Below are 6,876 nucleotides of genomic sequence, written 5' to 3'. Positions count from 1 at the left end.
TACATATGCCTGATAAAATATCACCAGTGGTCGATGACGGATCATTTAGCAGCTGAAATTTGATGCAGATTGGGAAAGTGGGTCACTCGGTCGAATGGTGCCTTTATTTTGTAGACGTTCTTGTTTCCGGTATTACTGGCGTCTCTGCCTTCACCCTTCGACGCAGGCGCTCTGAGGCTCCTTACTGCGTTTCACTCTCGGCTAGGTTGCATCAGCTGGAGGGACGCTGAGCGGGGCGTGTCCGCTGTGACATGGCGTGTCGTCATAACGAATACGGTGATCATGTAAGAAGCGAAACCTGAGAGAGAAACAACATTCAAGAATCCTGAAGGGAATGGAGTGAAAACGGAGGCCGGAATTTTGATTTCCAGGAGAGGAAATATTTTTAAAACTTAGTTTTAGGACAAAGTTGGCAAAATCTTGGGGTTTGAGTGTTGATCGTAAATACGCAGTCATGAATACCATATTCTATGTGCAATAACCCAACTGTATATACATAACACTATTTATTACATATTTACTTTCTTACACCTTTTTGCATATTTGTACATTTTATATATTTTATCTCTGTTAATACTGTTCTTATGTATATAGTGCTGAAGAACTGTTCCCCCCCACATGTTTGCACTGAGTAGGAGATGCTCTGTATCTCATTGTACAACTGTATAGTGACAATGAAGGCATTCTACTACATTTTATTCTACGAAGCACAGCCAGTCAGCCGCTTTGCTTAGATGGAGCTTCTCCGCCACCTGCCCCTTAACACCAGGGGGTAAGAAGAGGAGGGGGCAACTTAACTGAAGCAGCTGAGGGGTTTAGTGAAGTAAACCTCTGGAATCAATTTACATTTAATACCCACAATTCAAAGCTGAAATTAATTAAGTTTTTTAAATGTTTTCCAGGAAACTCGTGACCTCTCCTGACCTCCTACATGACAACTTTGATTTGGCATACCTCAGCCTTTTCTCTGTTTCCCTTACTTAAGAAGAACTTCTTCACAGGCACACTTACACTCTGACCATTTCTAATAGTTCAACTTTTTAGTTTTGCAAAATTAATGGGAACAAATGTGTTAAAAGAAAACATGTATGTTATGTATAGGCTCAGCACTGGTTCATCCCTTAAGTGTCTTTTTTATGATAGCTCAGCATTCAAGAAACCCGAAGGGAATGGAGTGAAAACTTTAACAAACAAAAACATTTTTCTGAAATTGTCAGGCAAAAGGACTGGACTGAAAATTAATGAACAAGCAGCCAACATCCAAAGAAGGTCCATCAGAAAGCCTGGAGGAACAAGACCACTTCAAAAATTACAAGAAAGTCTTTGATAATTGGAACATGAAGAAGTGAGACTGGAGGCCGTCGGACAGTACTGGAACATGATGCAGAGGTGTTTAATGATTATTTTTGAATCTTGTTTATGGAGACGTGATGTGACTGTGACTCTTTTTTGTCAAACACAGACAGCTGCACTGTTTCAGCCTGCGCATGCTCAGTACACTAACAAAACAGGCTTCTTTATACGCATATTGTTTATTAGAAAGACTAAAGAAGAGCCTCAAAAACCGTGACTCTTCTAGGTTCACAGTTTCAGTGGATACACAGTCTGACACCGTGAGCTCACCTGTACATTCAAACTCTTTCCAGATGTTTCTACGCCTCTCAGCAGCCATCTGAAGCACCTCTGACGTGAGCACTTTTTTGGGGGAGGGAGTTAAAGCGTCATTTAAATGAATAGTTTAACTATACTAGAAAATAAAACAGTAAAAAGTAATAAAAACACTTTGAACCTTTGTTCAGATTAAACAGCCTGGATCAGGGTGTCTAACCAGCTGTGACTGTTGCCTCTTTCCAACAGACGGTTTCTGCATTACAGCCTGAGCGCACCACCCGACCAGAACAATGCTTTGTTACATTAACACACACACACACACACACACACACACACACACACACACACACACACACACACGAATGTTTGATTGGTTACATCAGCACACCGCCTGAAGCTACAATGTTACAGTGAACATCAACACTGTTGCGGCCTTTCCTTCTTTATTGGAAAATGTTATTTAAACATAATTTCACTCCACATAATAGCCCAATTTGGAACAATAGATATATACTGATGAACAGAAAATCTATTTTTATTCAAGATTGGTTATCAAAAGGTGTTTGGGCAATTGCCCATTTTGTAGATGAGGAAGGACATGTTCTAGGACATCAAGATTTTTGCCAAAAGTTTAATATCCAATGTTCTAAAAGTAAATTTAATCGGGTTATAAAATCCATTCCATTGTCACTTAAAAACATAGTTGTAAATGATATAATATATTCTGACATCTCCCCCAAGTTAAGGCAATTATATATAGATGGTATTCGATTTTGTGATGTTAAATGCAACAATAAGTTTCTTAGATCTTCATTAAGGAGTCTTTATTCTCCAAATTTACTTAGACGTAATTACATATTAAAAGATTTCCAAAGGGAAGAAATTGAAAAAATAAGAACTGATTATATCACCTTCCCTATCCCTCCTAAAGGGAAAGAAGTCCAATTTAAAATCTTGAATAAAATTTACCCGACAAATAGACTCCTTAGTGATAGATTCAAAATAGAAACGGGTAATTGTGTATTTTGTGAAACAGAAGAGGAGGATTTGGACCATCTATTCTTTTTGTGCAATTTTATACAAATATTTTGGTTGGATTTTCATACCTGGCTTTATTCCAGTGGGATTCAAATTACCCCATTTACCTTAAATATGATAATGTTTGGAGTGTTTTTGAAAGAAAAGAAAGCTAATTATGGTGTTAATGTGTTATTAATCTTGTGTAAGTATTTTATACATAAATGTCGCTTTTTTAAGATTAAACCAACACTGGCTCACTGGAAAAACGACCTAAACCTGTTGGTTAAATCTTTGACTTTAGTTAAAAAGAAAAAGGCTGCTTTTTTTGTTTCCTTTGTAGAAGATTTTGATTTAGTGAGTTAATAATCTGTTAATTTATGTGACCCCATCTTTATATTTTATTTTCACTATATATGAAAGTTGCTAATATGTAAGAAATGTTTATTCTCTGAATCTGTAATATATGGTGCATTTTGTTTGTATGTTTATATTACTAATAAAAGAAAAAAAAATTAAAAACAAAAAAAACAAAAAACTGTTGCGGCCTTCAGTGGAACGTCATCAGTTATACGACGGAACAGCCAATCACAGTAGAACAAGGCGTCCCTCCGGCCGATCCATTCTACCACCATCAGCCCGAGTGTTTAACGGGGTATTTTCTTCCTCTGCAGGCTCACAGCGGAATTACAGCTGATGGTGTTCGTTTGCGTCGCCACTCCACTGATCGTCAGAGACGAAAACACGCTTGATAAAAATGGCTACTCATTAGCGCATACAAATCTGTAACAGTCCTCTACAAAATAAAGTACTCCAGTTGCCATGCACATCTTGTGCTGATGGCTCTGCAGGGCAGGCGCTAAGCCTCAGACATTTGGATTTGTAACTGATAGGCTCGGTATCAAAAAAGTGCTGCCTCATTCTTACAGTCACGTCTTCGTTTCAGGGTAACTATAAATAGCCATTCCTCATTACAGGAGCAGATTAGAAGACACGTCTGTTTATGTGTGTGTCTCATATTCATATCAAGCACGATGGTGTAGTGGTTAGCGCTGTTGCCTCACAGCACAAAGGTTCCTGATTTGATTTCTCTAGTCAGTGTGGGGTTTGCCCCATGCTTGTGTTCTCCCTGGATCCTCTCACAGGTTGGGTTTGCTGGCTAAACACATTTTACAGTTTTTTAAACTATCTCCAAACTTTATGTCCCAAAACTCAATCTACAAACTACATGAACCAAACATCTGACTCTTCTGGTAAAACTCACAAAAACCAAAGTTTTACCTTTGCTCAGATCTGCACAGTGTCACCCAGCAACCATATCACCCACACTTCAACAGAAAAACAAAAACAGTGCTCAGAAAATGCAACTTGAATTTTTCTGTGGCAGTTCCACAGAAATTACAAAAGTATGAGATAAAATCAGAAGTAGGACCTCAGCTTCCGTTATTACAGTGTGATGAACTTATGCCCTCACTTACATAAGAAAAAAAAAAAACAGAATAAAGCATCTGGTAAAGATTTGAGTTTTATTTATTTTGTATATGTCATAAGACTTCATACCTTACTTAAAAGTGGCCTGTTTCACATTTTTCTCATCCAACATTATAAGAATCAAGTATAAATAGTATGTTGAAAAAAAGAAAAATGGAAAAATTATGAACAAAAACTGGGGAAAATTTTCACTCAGGCAAATTTCAGGCACTCACAAGAGGTTTGGATAAATAACAAAAAGCTTTTATGTTACTGGGCTGAAGACATTAGAAAAACACCTTTGTTCCTTTCCATGAGAGTTCCTGTTATTTCTTTAAACATTATGTTAACTCAGAACAAAGTGAAATGAGAATAAATCTAAGAGACTAGCACTGCCACTGAAAGCAAAGTCTAGCACAGTTGCTCACATTTCATCTGAAAGGACTCCTAATCTAACTCGTCCTCATCTTCCTCCTGTGCGTCTCAGATTTTTTCCTTCCGTTGCTGGCATCAACTTTCAGCTTCCTCCTCACTGGCTTGAGCAACAAGAGTGAACGATTTAGTGTTTAAGTGAAATCTGAGCACAGTTGCGTTTAACTTCTGCTGGAACGCATGACAAGTAGGGGTGGGTTTTTATAATCGATTCATCGATTAAAATCGATTCTGGCTTGGATAACGTAAAATCGATTCATTAAAATCCTGAATCGATTTTTTTAATATAAATTTATTTTGCCCGAAATGCCAGAATCTCTGGTGACATCTCACAAAATTTCAAGAACCACCAAACAGTTAAGACAGTAAATGAGAGCAGGTACATGGATTCTGCACAGACTTAAACACACAGCGCGACCCGCGGATCAGAATCAGTGAGATGTCGCCTTTCTCACGGTCGGGGCTGAAAGCCGACAGCTCGCTGATTCTGATCTGTCGGCGGGTCCGCGCTTTGTGTTCACGCCCTTTATGAGCCGATTCTAAAGCTGTTAGTTTGATCTCTCTCCAAACAATATTGACCGAACCAGCAGCAGAAGAAGATCCAAACGCTTCACATAAACATCGTCATGAATTCACTCTGACTTTTACTGTTTTGCTTCCACCGCGATGCACAGCTCTCTCTCTCTCTCTCTCTCTGTACTTCAAGAACAGTTTCCCTTTCTTCATTATTCGCTTGCTTGTTACACAAATGGTAAATGGCCTGTATTTATATAGCGCTTTTCTAGTCCCTAAGGACCCCAAAGCGCTTTACATATCCAGTCATCCACCCATTCACGCACACATTCACACACTGGTGATGGTAAGCTACATTGTAGCCACAGCCACCCTGGGGCGCACTGACAAGTCTACTGTTGTTTACAGCGCTGTCAGCCGCTGTTTTTTTCCCTTTTACATTCTTCCGAAAAGAAAACCTCATTTCTGCTGTTCAATACTGAATAAATTTAAACTTTTTAAAATTATTCAAAATGCAAAACGCTTAACCCTGTCTCTAATAAAACCGCTGTAACTTCAGAGGTAATGTTCATATGTTGATTAATGGTTTTCTTTCGTTTTTGATGTACTGCAGAATATTTTTATAAAATCCCAGGCCAGGAAAATCACCTTCATGTTTTTCTGTGTTTTATCTTCAGCTGCTTTGACACAAAAGCATCTGCTGTGACGCTCACACCTTTGATAAAGTCTTGCGAGTGTCAGCTTCCTTTTTATTGATACAAAAATATGTAAATGTACTGATCTGAATTATAATATTTCTGACTGTCAAAATTTCCCAGATTTAAATCGAATCGAATCGAATTAAATCGAATTAAATCGAATCGTGGATCGAATCGATTCGGGACCTTGTGAATCGGAATTGAATCGATTCTAGAAATCAGTGACGATACCCAGCCCTAATGACAAGCTACTGCGAACAACATGGGAACTCTGCTGTGTTTGCCCTATTTTTGTGGATTTACCTTTTAGCGTTGCAGATAATTGAAACAATCTTTCAAAGTCGATACAACTGCAAAAATCAGGTGTTTGTCTCTCTGGAGTCATTAGATTTCAATATTTTTCTATTTTATCTGTCGTTCCATCTAAGAAATAGTTGTTTTACTACAGCATGTCAGCCTTGACTCTATGTCTAATTTATAACATAGAAACTTCAGCAGCGCTTCTTTTTACACATAAAACAAGAACAAAAGACAATTGCAGTGACATGTATGTGACATGTCACTGCAGTGGTCTGATGACTAATGCAACCACTCAGTGGTTTGCAGACCGAAGGATTACCCTTTGACCCCTTGATAGCAGTATGACGCATACAATTAGGCTCAGACATTTAACATTGATCCAGTTTACTCCTGTGAACATCGATGAATGAGTCCTTTACCTCTGGTTTAGTTCTCTACTGCTAATGCGTAGGAGTGTGAGGAGCTCCGGGAATATCAATGTCCTTGTTAGAAAGACAAGATGGCTAGACTTCCCCAGACGGATAGTTCAGGGTATCTTCGATCTGCGGTGATTCTGGGAATGTTAAACAAAGTGTTCGTGACGTTTAAAAGAACTCCTTATATCCAAGGATATAAGGAGTTCTTTTAAACGTCACGAACACAATATTGTCCTCATATGTAAGCTGTTGTGTTCTGCAGATGTTTCCATAGACTCCCAGTGTCTGTGTGCAAAAAGCAGGCTGTTAAATCCTGTTATTCTAGGACATGGGGGGCAGAAGATTTTAATCTGGGAGCTTTCTTTTTTTTTTTAAAAATCTTCCAAACGCTAAAAAAAAAGGAAAGAAAAAAAGACTTT

At 38.4% G+C, this 6,876-nt stretch overlaps 1 long non-coding RNA gene across 1 annotated transcript in view; it reads left to right on the top strand.

Annotated features, from left to right (window-relative positions):
* Positions 1–1,410, top strand: part of LOC309687488 — a 33,936-nt gene extending 32,526 nt beyond the window's left edge. Inside the window, exon 3 of the long non-coding RNA XR_014270780.1 lies at positions 1,218–1,410. This is a non-coding gene — a long non-coding RNA (uncharacterized lncRNA). The remainder of the gene's footprint in view (positions 1–1,217) is intronic.
* Positions 1,411–6,876: the final 5,466 nt, after the last annotated feature.

This window comes from Aulonocara stuartgranti (assembly GCF_965226115.1).
Source record: "Aulonocara stuartgranti genome assembly, chromosome: 14".
In the NCBI taxonomy this organism is placed as follows: Eukaryota; Metazoa; Chordata; class Actinopteri; order Cichliformes; family Cichlidae; genus Aulonocara; species Aulonocara stuartgranti.
The sequence above is the reverse complement of the archived record's forward strand: the minus strand, read 5'-3'. Positions and strand labels throughout refer to the sequence as shown.